The 13,369-nt window shown below is 48.3% G+C and overlaps 1 protein-coding gene and 1 pseudogene across 13 annotated transcripts in view; one reads left to right on the top strand and one right to left on the bottom strand.

Moving 5' to 3' along the window:
* The window catches only part of HERC2 (HECT and RLD domain containing E3 ubiquitin protein ligase 2), a 209,997-nt gene extending 209,455 nt beyond the window's left edge, over positions 1 to 542 (bottom strand). For 10 of the 13 annotated variants that reach the window (XR_010151567.1, XM_054667265.2, XM_063794445.1 and 7 more), the window contains exon 1: positions 288 to 542. The gene's annotated coding sequence lies outside the window, so the exon portion shown is untranslated. The remainder of the gene's footprint in view (positions 1 to 287) is intronic. The other 3 variants (XM_063794446.1, XM_063794449.1, XM_063794447.1) reach the window with 2 other exon arrangements.
* A 10,892-nt stretch (positions 543 to 11,434) lies between these two features.
* Positions 11,435 to 13,060, top strand: LOC453256 (alpha/beta hydrolase domain-containing protein 17A-like; annotated as a pseudogene).
* Positions 13,061 to 13,369: the final 309 nt, after the last annotated feature.

Here is a 13,369-nt window from a genome sequence, read left to right as displayed (position 1 = left end):
CAGGGAGCCCATCGTTTTAACGACAAATGACAGCAGCATGAATCTGCCGCTTTACCCCACAGCAGGGCGCGTGCGTGAAACAAATTACTCAAAAGGATCGCCTGCAGAAAAACCCACAGCCACCACCACTTAAGAGATGGAGAGAGGCCCGAGGCTGCCCCGCGGGTGGTCCGCGCAGGCCCCGGTGCGGCCGCCGCGCCCACGCCCGCCTCCCGGGCTCGGCCGCCCGCCAGCCCCGCGCCCGTACCGCCCCCGCCACCGGCCGCCCAGGTGCCCCAGGCCAGGACCTGACGCGCAGGGCCAGGCCGCCTCGCCCCGCCGGCGCGCGGACGCAGCCTCCCAAGAGCCGCTGGCTCAGCCGGCGCCCGCGATCCCGGCGCCTCTCGCGGCCCGAGGGGCGGGCCGACGCGGGACTGCCGCCCCCCGCGTACGACCAATCGCAACGAGGCTGCTCCGTGGGCGCAGCCAATGGGGAAGAGGAGCCCTTCGCCGCTCCTCCCGACTCTTCCGCTTCCAGCAATCCCGCTTATCTTCCTACTTGGAGCGCCCTGGCTGCGGCCAAGGCCAACAGCGGGCACCGGAAGGCGGGATTTCCGCCGCACGCACGCACGCCCGCACTACCACGGGAGACTGCTTGGTCCGGAGCGCTCTTGATCACGCCGCGGCGGGTGGTGGCGCTCACACTAACTATAGCTATCCAGGGCGCGGGTCGAGTGGCGAGACCAGCTCCCCTGGGTATGACAACGTATCTTTGTGCGGTCGGCTGGCTGGGGCCTGAAGAGCTTCCTCCTGTGTGTTCAACTGAACGCAGCAAAAGTCTTGGGCAGATTCCATGGAGCAGCTGTGGAAGCACTGTGCAGGGAATCAAAGAAGGAAACACCTCCAGCGACCACAAAACAAAATTGAAGAACTATAAAACAATATAGGCCGGGCATGGTGGCTCACGTATGTAATTCTCAGCGCTTTGGGAGGCCGAAGCGAGAGGATCCCTCGAAGCCAGGAGTTGGAGGATCCCATGTTGCCAGACTGGGCAACATAGCAAGACCCCATCTCTAAAAAACAAAAATAAAAAAATTTAACAATAAGCCAGGTGTGGTGGCACACACGTGTGATCCCAGCTGCTCAGGAGGCTGAGACAGGAGAATCGCCTGAGCCTGGGAGATCAATGCTACAGTGAGCTGAGATCGTGCCACCGCACTCCAGCCTGGGCGACAGACTGAGATCCTGCCTCTAAGAAAGAAAAATAACGGCCGGGCGTGGTGGCTCAGACCTGTAATCCCAGCACTTTGGGAGGCCAGAGCAGGTGGATCATTTGAGGTCAGGAGTTCAAAACCAGCCTGGCCAACATGATGAGACCCCTTCTCTACTGAAAATACAAAGATTAGCCAGGTGTGGTGGCACGTGACTGTAATCCCAGCTACTCGGGAGGCCGAGGCAGGAGAATCGCTTGAACCCGGGAGGCGGAGGTTGCAGTGAGCCGACATTGCACCACTGCACTCCAGCCTGGGGGACAGAGGCTGCACCACTGCAGCCTTGACTTACCGGGTTCAGGTGGTTCTCCACCTCAGCCTTCCCAGTAGCTGGGAATGCAGGCACATGGAACCACACCTGGCTAATTTTTGTATTTTTTGTAGACAGGATTTTGTCATATTGCCCAGGCTGATCTCGAACTCCTGGGCTCAAGTGATCCGCCCGCCTCAGTCTCCCAAAATGCTGGGATTACAGGTGTGAGTCACTGCACTCGGCTAATAGTAATGAACTTTGAACAGAAGGAAAGTTGTTATTATTTTCTTGGTTATGTTTTATCTATATTTTCTAATTTTTCTAAACATGTAAAGATAAAATTCTAAAAACTCAGTAAGACCTCAGAACAAAAAAATTAGAGTATAAATATTTATTTTAGTTAACTTGTACAAATTTGGTTTCTGGAAAAAGAATGGAATAGATTTTCTGAGAAAAAAAATCCACCACTTTGGCCGGGCGCAGTGGTTTACACGTGTAATCCCTGCACTTTGGGAGGCTGAGGCGGTGGATCACCTGAGGTGAGGAGTTCAAGACCAGCCTGACCGACATGAAGAAACCCCTGTCTCTACTAAAAATACAAAAATTAGTCAGGCCTGGTGGCACGCACCTGTAATCCCAGCTACTCAGGAGGCTGGGGCTGGAGAATCGCTTGAACCCAGGAGGCAGAGGTTGCAGTGAGCTGAGATCGCACCATAGCACTCCAGCCTGGGTGACAAAAGCAAAACTCTGTCTCAAAAAGAAAGAAAGAAAAGCACACTGTCTGAAAGGATTGAAGAACAAAATATGATCCACCAATGTGCTATCTACAAGATAAACATTTTAAATACAGAAACAGATTGAAAGTAAAAGGATACAAAGATACAATTAAAATAGTAACCAAAAAAGAGCTGAAGGGGCTGTACTAATATCAGATGTAATACACTTTAAATTAAAGCAGGGCTGGGCATGGTAGCTCAGGCCTGTAATCCCAGCACTTTGGGAGGTGGAGGCAGAGAGATACTTGAGCCCAGAAGTTCGAGATCAGCCTGAGCAACATGGCATAATCCCATCTCTACAAAAAATACAAAAATTAGGCGGGCATGGTGGTACCCACCTGTGGTCCCAGCTATTTGGGAGGCTGAGGTGGGAGGATCATGTGAGCTGGGGAAGTTGAGGCCGCAGTGAGCTAAGATCGGGCCCCTGCACTCCACCCTGGGCAACAGAGTGAGACCCTGTCTGAAAATAAAAAAAAATAAAAAACGGGGTTGAGAGACAAAAAAGGACATCCTTTTTTTTATTATTATATTTTGAGATGGAGTTTCGCTCGTTGCCCAGGCTGGAGTGCAATCGTGTGATCTTGGCTCACTGCAACCTCCGCCTCCCGGGTTCAAGTGATTGTCGTGCCTCAGGCTCCCGAGTAGCTGGCATTACATGTGCCTGCCATCACGCCCAGCTAATTTTTGTATTTTGGTACAGACGGGGTTTCACCATGTTGGCCAGGGTGGTCTCCAACTACTGACCTCAGGTGATCCACCTGCCTTGGCCTCCCAAAATGCTGGGACTACAGACATGAGCCACCGCGCCAGCCGAAACCTTCATTTTAAAAAAGGCTGGGTCAGGCATCATGCCTCATGCCTGTAATCCCAGCACTTTGAGAGGGCAACGCAGGCGGATCACCTGACGTCAGGAGTTCGAGACCAGACTGACCAACATGGTGAAACCCCGTCTCTACCAAAAATATAAAAATTAGCCAGGTGTGGTGGCACACGCCTGTAATCCCAGCTACTCAGGAGGCTGAGGCAGGAGAATTGCTTGAATCTGGGAGGTGGAGGTTGCAGTGAGCCGAGATTGTGCTACCACACTGCAGCCAGGGTGACAGAGTGAGACGCCATCTCAAAAAATAAATAAAGGCTGGGTGCCAGATGTGGTGCATAGGCCTAGTTTGTTGACTCCTGTACTTAACATATAAAACTCTAAAGAACAGTGGGAAGGAGCTTCCCTCTAGAGGCACAGGAGCGGCCAAGTTGGTCCCTGAGCAGTGACTTTATAATAACATGTTACACTGTGTTTTTTGTTTTTGTTTTGTTTTTTGTTTGTTTGAGACGGAGTTTCGCTCTTGTTGCCCAGGCTGGAGTACAATGGCGTGATCTCAGCTCACAACAACCTCTACCTCCCAGATTCAAGCGATTCTCCTGCCTCAGCCTCCAAAGTGGCTGGGATTTCAGTCATGCAACACCACGCCCAGCTAATTTTGTACTTTTAGTAGGGATGGGGTTTCTCCATGTTGGTCAGGCTGGTCTCGAACTCTTGACCTCAAGTGATCTGCCCGCCTCGGCCTCCCAAAGTGCTGGGATTACAGGCGTGAGCCACCACACCCGGCCTATTTTTTTTTCTTTTTTTTTAGACACAGTCTGACTCCGTTGCCCAGGCTGGAGTGCAGTAGCGCGATCTTGGTTCACTATAACTTCTGCCTCCCAGGTTCAAGCGATTCTCCTGCCTCAGCCTCCCAAGTAGCTGGGATTACAGGCATGCACCACCACATCTGACTAATTTTTGTATTTTTAGTAGAGATGGGGTTTCACCATGTTGGCCAGGCTGGTCTCAAACTCCTCACCTCAAGTAATCCGCCCGCCTCGGCCTCCCAAAGTGCTGGGATTATAAGGCGTGACCCACCGGGCCTGGCCCTGTGTGTTGTTTTATGTATGTTTCTATATGTGTTATATTTCACAATAAACTAAATATTAAAACAAAGAATAACTGATAGCTATGCACAAAGGTATTTAAATTTCACCCTCACAAATAATTTTTTTTTTTTGAGACAGGATCTCACTCTGTTACCCAGGCTGGAGTGCAGTGGCACCACCTTGGTTCACTGCAGACTTGACCTCCCAGGCCCAAGCAATCCTTCTACCTCAGCCTCCTGAGTAGCTGGGACTACAGGCACACTCCACCACACCCACCTAATTTTTGTATTTTTGGTAAAGATGAGGTTTCACCATGTTCACCATGAAGCCCCTGCCTCATTCCCAAGTTCTCTCCTTTTCCACTGCCAGTACTTCGAAGGTTATGTGCCATGTGTGTCATAGGTTAAGGCTAGAGGAGTTTATTCTGACTGACATTGAACTTTATGGGAGCAACCAACAAACTTTGGTTTGGTTGAGCCACTGAGAATTCAAGTTTAGTATCTTCTTGTTGCTGCTGCTGTTTACCAACACAGTGGGATTTCTACAGGGCTCCAGCGGGCAGAGAAATTCCATGTGAACAAGAATGTCTCATGTTGGGCTTCTGTATAAATTGTGCTGATGAAAAATGTTAAGCAGATAAAAATTTTAGAAATTCATTGCTCCACACTGTATCGATGCTATTTTTGTCTCAGTTGAAGCCATCCTAAAATTATATATTTAGATCATACTATCTTCAATAGAATTGTTTTTACCGAGTTGCTTTTTGACGTTATAGATGAGCCTTTTGTAATTCACAACTGAGTTTATACACAAATGTTATTGAGTCTATTGCCCACCATGTTAGAGAGGTTTATGAGAGCTCAATGCAGAAATGCCTCTGAAGTGGGAAAATCTGTCATTTCTCTGAAGAAACTATTATAGTTTTAACAGAATGAGTGATGGAAAATAATAACATAGAAAATCATATGAAGGAGTAAGAAAGATGGGGCACTATTAAAGGGATTATTTGATGGCAATAAGAATGAAGATGTGTCATTGAAATTCTTAGGTTTCACATAGAAATTGCACCGGTTTATCCTAGCAGACATTTTGTTTAGAAGTTTTTAAGAAAATAAATTTCTGAATCATGGTTTACACTGTTTTAGGTCATTGGAACTAGTAAATATGTTTCACTATGCAGACTATTAGTCAACATTTAGATCATGCTTTTCAATAAAGAATGTCAAATTGTGAGAGGAGAATTAATAAACCTAATTGTTACAGTCACTCAGCTGACATGTTGAAGTGCCTGGAAAATTTCTCACATGAATAATGGGTGAAGAGTCAAAGAATGATTCGCTTGGGGAAAAGAAGACCTGCCAGGTTTTGGAAAGGGTATGTGTATGCATTTAGTATTGTTTAGTGTGGTAGCTCTGTGGTCCTGACCTTCACATATTTATTGGGCTGCCATGTGTTAGGTGGAAACACAAAACTGTCATTTTTTTGTAGGACAAAAAAGGCTGAATACTGACAATTTCATATGGTTCCACCTAATAGAATAGGAAACAGAGTTATCTCTGAATTGTTTATCTAAGGTAGAATTTGGGGAAGTACTTAGAATTTATAAAAATTAAATTTTAGACTAAAATATATAGATGTATCTAGAGTTGTTCAAAAATGAAAATAGAGCTGAAATATCAAGTGCTATAATGGAGTTCATATGAGAATTCCATGCTTTATATTTGAGGTTGGATATGTGCTTTTTCTTTATCCCTTTCATTTATATGGATCTAATCTTCTATAATGCTTCAAACATTTTGACAGAGATCTTCTTTGGTGTTCTTTTTTCTCTTGATTTAAAGATCTGCTTTACAACCAAACAGTAAGATTAAACAAAACCAAACAATGCCCATGGCTTCATGGTCACTCTACCCATCTAGAAAGGCCTTGTGCATGGCCTATTATGGTCATCTTGAAATTCTTTGTAAGTTTTTATCAAAGGGTTCTACATTTTCACTTTTTACTGGGCCCTGAAAATTATGCACCCAATCCTCAATCCTTGGTCTTCTTAAATTTGCATGCAGATTAGAATTATAAAGGTACATCAATTCTAGGCCATCAAAGGCTAGCTTATAACTCAAATTACATTTGGGAATTGTTCTTATATAACAGCATTTATTGCTCCAAAGATCATTGTGTAATAACTACTAAATAATCTATACGAATGTACATTTGGAAAACCATGAAAACTTTCTGAAAGAGCTCTGCTGTTTTATGTAACAATCATAAAATATTTCCAAAGGCATAAATAAAAATAATTACAACAGAAAATCTGAGAGACAAAAAGAAAATCTATGATAATATACCAATGCAATTTATTGAAAATAGACACACATGGAACAAAGAAGAAAGGAACAGCAGGAAAATGTGCCACTATTGTGGTTACAGCTTCGAGGCAACACATTAAAATGCCAACCAGACACAGGTAGCAACAGATGTATCTACCACCAAAAAATAAAGTTAAATTAAATCAAGTGAAAAATTTCAAATGAAGTAACTGTTCAATGAAAAGGAAAAAAGAATAAAAATCACATCTGCTTACATGGCAATGAAAGGTGAAAGAGTCTGCTAAAAGTTTATGTTGAAAATTAAGATGGAGGTAATCTATGCACACTCATCCAAAAATAGAAAACAAGGAATTAGTGGACCAATGCCAATGTTAATTTTGAAGACCTCAAAAAGAAGAAAATTAAGATATGGTTGTAGGTTCTCTACAATATAGCAAGAAAACTCTGCCCAAATTCTAAAGGATACAAAGTCTACTCAATTTAATAACAAATGGCACGTTTCTGTTTCTTAAAAGACATATGCATAATCTGTGAGTGCATTTTCTACTTTAGGGACCATTTGAATTAAAATCCTTAAGTTCTTATGAATGTTTGAGAAATATATACAGTAAATGAATAAAGCCCATAGTTATTTAAGGATAACATTTAAAATTATTTCCTAAATCTTTAATATTAAAATAATAGTACATGCCGTCCAGTCATAATCAAAAAAGCCAAAGTGATTATGGAGTATTGAGGCTGAAAAGAGTTAGATCTAAACCAACCTCTTCTGGACTTCACTGTCAAGGAGAAGAATTGAGAGGAAAATTTTCAAAAAACATGTATATTTGTGAGATTGGTGATGAGAAACAACCTGTGAAATATTGCCATTTCTCTGAAGTAAAAATTTTAAATGATTGGTTAGCACAATGTCCCTTTCTTGTCACACTCACATCTTTCTGATTTGCTCCTCACATCTCGGGCATGCTGAGGCTATAATGCCTTTCCATCTACCTTAGGTTTACTATTTTAAAATTGGTTTTTGATGTTGTGAACATGAATTGTGTATTAATACAGGAGAATGGGGTGTGTATTTCTGAAAGTCCAGAGTTGTAGGGGCAAAGAAGAGATTTCTGGAGTCCCCTGCGTGCCTGCTTACAGAGGTTTCCTTCCTGACATTGTCAAATTCCAGAATTCTTGCCCTGGCTCCATTTTAAAGCCCAGAGCACAGTTAAGTGTCTTTTCCTGACCCTCATTTATACTACCATGAGGCTCCTTTGTAACATGAAATGTGCAATGTGACCAATTGTTGGCTGCCCAAACAAACGTATGTTAGGACTTTTCACTCTGGCCCCCTATACTGACACATCATTCACATTTAGTAAAGGAAGGGGCACTCTGTTAAACTCACCACATTCTTTACTTTATGGAGTCATAAGAGATATTCCACTAAGTCCTTTTGCTTGATCCCACAGAGACCATCCTATGAAAACTGAATTAATATGAAACCAGGTAGAGTGAATATTCATTTAAGTCATTTATAGCAACATCAAATAGTGTCTCCAAGTGGAACAGATAAGTAGAGACCAATTTGGCAGGAGATAGGATGGGGAAAGAGAGTAGCTGATGCACGCTGAGAAGTAGTAGGAACAATCCAGTGTTTAAAATATTGTTCTTCTTGTTAAGAGTCTGTTTATCAGATTAAACACAGTCAAGTGGTCAGCTGAGTCTAATAATTCAGTAACTGAGAACAGATGGAGAAAACATGGATATGTGTCTGTGTGTACACTCACATGCAAAATCAGTTGCCCTGACTTTATCTTACTTACATCAATCTATTTATTGATTTTGATAGGAAGAGTATGTATTTTAGATACCTCAAGAATATCTCCTGAAATACTTCCATATTCTTGCCTTTTGAAGAATCTTTTTAAAGAAGAAAAATAATTATTAGCAAAGAATCCACATTCCCAATGGCTCCATTTTCATCTCCTTAATCCAGTGTTAAAATTCATGGCTTGGGAAAAGTGGGATGTTTACAATGCCTATCTATACCATTTATTATACCATTCGTTTTAATAGCCTGTTCACTTGAACAATTTCTAAGTATGTGGCAAAAGAAACTAAACTAAAATAATAATGCATTATATTTGAAAACATCAGTATCCTGTACACAAAACTTCCATAAGTAGTTCTTCCTAGATTGAGACTAGAACTAGTCCATTTCCAAAATCATCTACATTTTTCTGAAGACAAAAAAAAAATGTGGCTACAGATAATTGCCATAGGCTGCAAGTATTCTAATTCATCTAATATTTCTCTCTTGTTGCATGTTGTATAGATAAATATAATGCATCAATATTAGGATAGCATGTATTTTATTAAATGTTAATGCAGAATTCTAAATTTTCTAGATTTCACAGAAAAGCAAGCTACCGATAATAAGTAGTATTTAAAGAGAACTCTTATCTACTACAATGAATTGAGAAATCCAGGATATTAAGACCACAAAAATGATTGTTTAGATGATTTAATTATAGCACAACAGGCTTTTCTGCTGATAATGTTATAATGATGTTTTCATAACCCAATCTCAACAAACATAACTAGAGTACAAATGATGAGCACAAAAATCCATCTCATTTGTAGCTCAGACTAGTATTTCAAGTGTAATTTCTCTATTACTAATTTAGTCTGATTTTTATAATTCATCAGAATAAATCAATAACTGACTTAGAAATCACTTCTATGATTTTAAGTATTTTTCCACAGAAACATTAACAATACCACAAGCATTAAAATGTTGAGAAATATTTGTGTATGATGATGTCAGTGCATGTTCCTTTCCTCAGCTAATAAATTCTAGTATAAAGTTTTCAGATCTGTACACAAAAATGGATCATAAAAATATAATCATGGTAGAAACTATGTAGCAATTTTATGAATGTGGAGAAAGAGTTCAAATAGTACTTTTGTACTGTACTGTGTCCATGCAAAGCTTCATTCAAACAAACAAAAACAATACTGAATTTATTATGTTAAAATCTTTAAGGACACTCTGGTAGATGAGATCATTTTCCGTCATTTGTTCACACTCTCTCCTATCTCCATCTCTAAGGGACAGATATAATTCCCCACTCCTTGACTTTGATCCTTGCTGTGTGACTCTGCTTAAGCCAAAGGGGTATCTTAGAGGATTTAAGGCAACAGAAGCCTGGCATGTTTTTGCACAGGCAGGTTGCACTCCTGACTTTGGCCACAACAATAACATGCTTCAAGTACCCGGGAGGGCTGAGGAGGATCACAAATACATGGAACAGATCTGGACACCAGCTGCAGCTTCAAGCCAATGCTAGCCAAGCCCAGCCTACATCAGCTGAATTGCGTCTGACCAGCGGTGCATGAACAAGGAAGGCAACGCGTGGACCTGGGCCAGATGAGCAGCTTCTACATTGGCCTGTGTTCCCGCCTCCACTGCAACATCTTCTCCTACGACTACTCCGGCTACGGTGCCAGCTCGGGCAGGCCCTCCGAGACGAACCTCTACGCCGACATCGACGCCGCCCGGCAGGCCCTGCGCACCAGGTGAGGGCGACCCCGGGGGCAGCTCAGCCTGGGCACACCGGAGAGGGGACCAGGCCGGGGGCCAGGGGGAGGGGCGGGCTTCCCTGGGAGGAAGGTGGGCGGCCCTGCAGGAGGGGAGCCACAGTGGACGCATGCGGCCAGAGAGCCGGACAGGTGAGCTCAGGCGTGCGGGTGCCGCCTCCACATGGCTGAGGTGTGGCCAGGAGGTCCCCCCACACCCTGGCCTGTGGAGCCAGGCTCCCTGGGATCCCCTGGCCTGAGGACAGGAAGGGGCTGAGCTTGTCACAGGGGCGTGGACGCCACCCGGCGGGAGGGGGTGGGTGGTGTCTGGGGGGGGTCTGTGCACGTGTGGCTGGGAGCCCACGGGCCGAGGCAGCACTTGGGGCCAGGTGAGGCGAGGCTGCTGCATCGAGGTCCCGAGGCCTGGCCCATGAGGCCCTGTGGCTGTGGAGCTCGGCCATCCCGGGGCAGGGCCTGCAGGGTCAGGTGCAGACCCCCAGCACACACCTGAGGTCTGGGCCAGCCTCCATTCCAGATCCAGCCCTCCTAAACATCCAGGTCCCCAGCCCTGCGCTTGCCTGGGCCCTTCACTGGTGTTTGAGCACCGCCCACCGCCCGGGCCAGTGCTGCTCTGGATCAGAAGACCCGCGTGGGCCTCTGGAGGCCTTTCCTGCTTGCCACCCGCTGGGGCTGTCTCCTCCTGGCCCTGCCCCTCACTGGTCTGCCCCGTTCCTGCAGGGGCCAGGCGCAGCTCTGAGAAGTCAGAGGCCCTGGGGAGGTGGGGTCCTCGTTGCCTTGGCGATATCCCAGGCAGTCCCTTCTGTGGGCCTGGGAGCTGGGTCCCCTGGCACCACCCTGGCTCTGGGGGCCTCCTGGCAGTGTGGGCGCAGAAACCAAGCACCACTTCATGCAGATTCCTCAGCTCCCTCCTGTCTCTACTGCCCAGGGCACTGGCAGAGTCACACCCGCCATGGCCAGCTCTGAGCTCTGTATGCTCAGCCATCTGTCCTGCTGCTGCTTTGTCCTGCAGGAACCTCGGCCCAGAGCCGTGAGGGGGAGGCCAGATCGCGCTCAGGGCCTCCACTGAGGATGTGTCTTGTTTGATTGTCTGAGTGGTGACATCCAGGTGGCAGCTGGGGGCTCCTGCCTGGAGCAGGTGACAGGGCTGGGCTGGCTCAGCACACTACTGGCCTTGGCTGCCAGGGAGCAGGCCAAGGAGGCTGAGGCAGAGCTGGGGCCACAGGCACAAGCCAGGCAGCATCCTTTGGGGCATGGGTGAACAGTGAGCTGTGGAGTGCTGCCAGGAGGCTGGGATTCCAGGCCAAGGAGGGGTACAGCCCTGCTGGTGGAGTCCGAATGCCAGGCAGACGGGACGCACACCTGCCCATGCTCCTGCCTCACAGGAGGGCATCTGCCTGGGATCAGAGCCTGGAGCATGTGGGAGGAGAGTTCTGGGGTCGCGGCATCGACAGGGTAGCACGTGGGTCCCGCGTGGTTGGGACTGGGCACGAGGAGGCCTTGGTACTGGTGCTGGATCAGCTGGGCCAGGGGCCGCACACCAGTGACCTGGCGGTGGGGGTGGCCCTGGGTGGGAGCTGGTGGTGCTGAGGTGGCCGAGGACTTGTCCACTCCCAAGGGAAGGCGCTGGTGGGAGGAGGTGCTGCCCCCGCAGCCGCCAACCTCGATGTTGACCTGGGTTGGGCTGGCACCTCATTGGGCATGGGACCCCGAGAGTCCAAAATTGGGTGGAGACATCTGGGGACACAGCTGCCTGAATTCCTCATGGCCAAGGGGGTGGGCAAGGGCTGCAGGGAGGAAGAGTGTACCCTGTTCCGGCCAGTGCACCAGGAACAGCTTTCTAACCTGGGCAGGAAGGCGTGAAGCATTCGGGATGTGGGGGGGCACATAGTTCCCAGTGTGCGCCCCGGGGTGACCAGGAAAAGGAGAGGCGCCAGGGCTTCCCCTACCCTAGCCCGAGGAGGACTCCCTAGCCAGGATCCAGCAGATCCTGGCTAGGAAACGCCAGTGAACCATAGCGCCAGGGAACACGACCAGGCCGCCGGCTCCGCCCACCGCTGCGTTCTTGGGGGACTGGGGGTGGCCCTTGGGACTGCTGTGGAGCCTGGGCCTGACCCACTGACTAGGCTGAGCCGGGAGACTGGAGAGTCGCATCCGGAGCTGGGCCCGGGGACGCCCGCTGGCGGGAGGGGTGCGCGCGAGTCGGAGGCCGCGGCTGACCCTGCTCCGGTGCCGCCAGGTACCGCATCAGCCCGGACAGCATCATCCTGTACCGGCAGAGCATCGGCACGGTGCCCACCGTGGACCTGGCCTCGCGCTACAAGTCCGCCGCGGTGGTGCTGCAGTCGCCGCTCACCTTGGACCTGAGCGTCGCCTTCCCGACACCAAGAAGACCTACTGCTTCGACGCCTTCCCCAAGTGAGCAGGCTGGGGCGGGGACAGGGGCGGGGACGGGGACTGGGTCGGGGACGGGGGCGGGGCGGGGCGCGGCGGGGCCCGGGCCCGGTGAGGTCTCACCCGCCCCACGCCCCTCCCGCAGAATCCAGAAGGTGTCCAAGATCACGTCGCCCGTGCTCATCATCCACGGCACGAAAGACGAGGTGATCGACTTCTCGCAGGGGCTGGCGCTCTAGGAGCGCTGCCCCAAGGCCGTGGAGCCGCTGTGGGTGGAGGGCGCCGGGCACAAAGACATCCAGCTCTACAGCCAGTACCTGGAGCGCCTGCGCCGCTTCATCTCCCAGGAGCTGCCCAGCCAGAGCGCCTAGCGGCCGCCGGGGCCCCAACCGGCCGGACCTCAGCAATAAGGCGGCCCCCGGACCTCACCCCGCACTGGCCTCCCGGGGGCTGCATGTGGACCCCCGGGTGGCCCGGGGGACCCCGCCCGGATCCAGGGGCCGTGGACGGTGTACAGGCAACAGAGCTACCCACTCCTTTCCTTTTGGAAGCAAGAAGAAATATGTGAAAACGGAAATTAAAGATTAAAAATTTTTTTTAAAAAAACGTTTATTAATATACTCCAAAGTTGTGGGGTTTTTTTGTTTGTTTATTTGTTTGTTTTTTTGAAATGGAGTCTCACTCTGTCGCCCAGGCTGGAGTGCAGTGGCGCGATCTCAGCTCACTGCAACCTCCACCTCCCAGGTTCAAGCGATTCTCCTGCCTCAGCCTCCCGAGTAGCTGGGACTACAGGCGCGTGCCACCATGCCCAGCTAATTTTTTGTATTTTTAGTAGTTACGGGGTTTCACCGTGTTAGCCAGGATGGTCTCCATCTCCCG

Source organism: Pan troglodytes, chromosome 16, assembly GCF_028858775.2.
Source record: "Pan troglodytes isolate AG18354 chromosome 16, NHGRI_mPanTro3-v2.0_pri, whole genome shotgun sequence".
Lineage (NCBI taxonomy): Eukaryota > Metazoa > Chordata > Mammalia > Primates > Hominidae > Pan > Pan troglodytes.
Note: the sequence above shows the minus strand (reverse complement) of the source record. Positions and strands in the feature narration are given on the sequence as shown.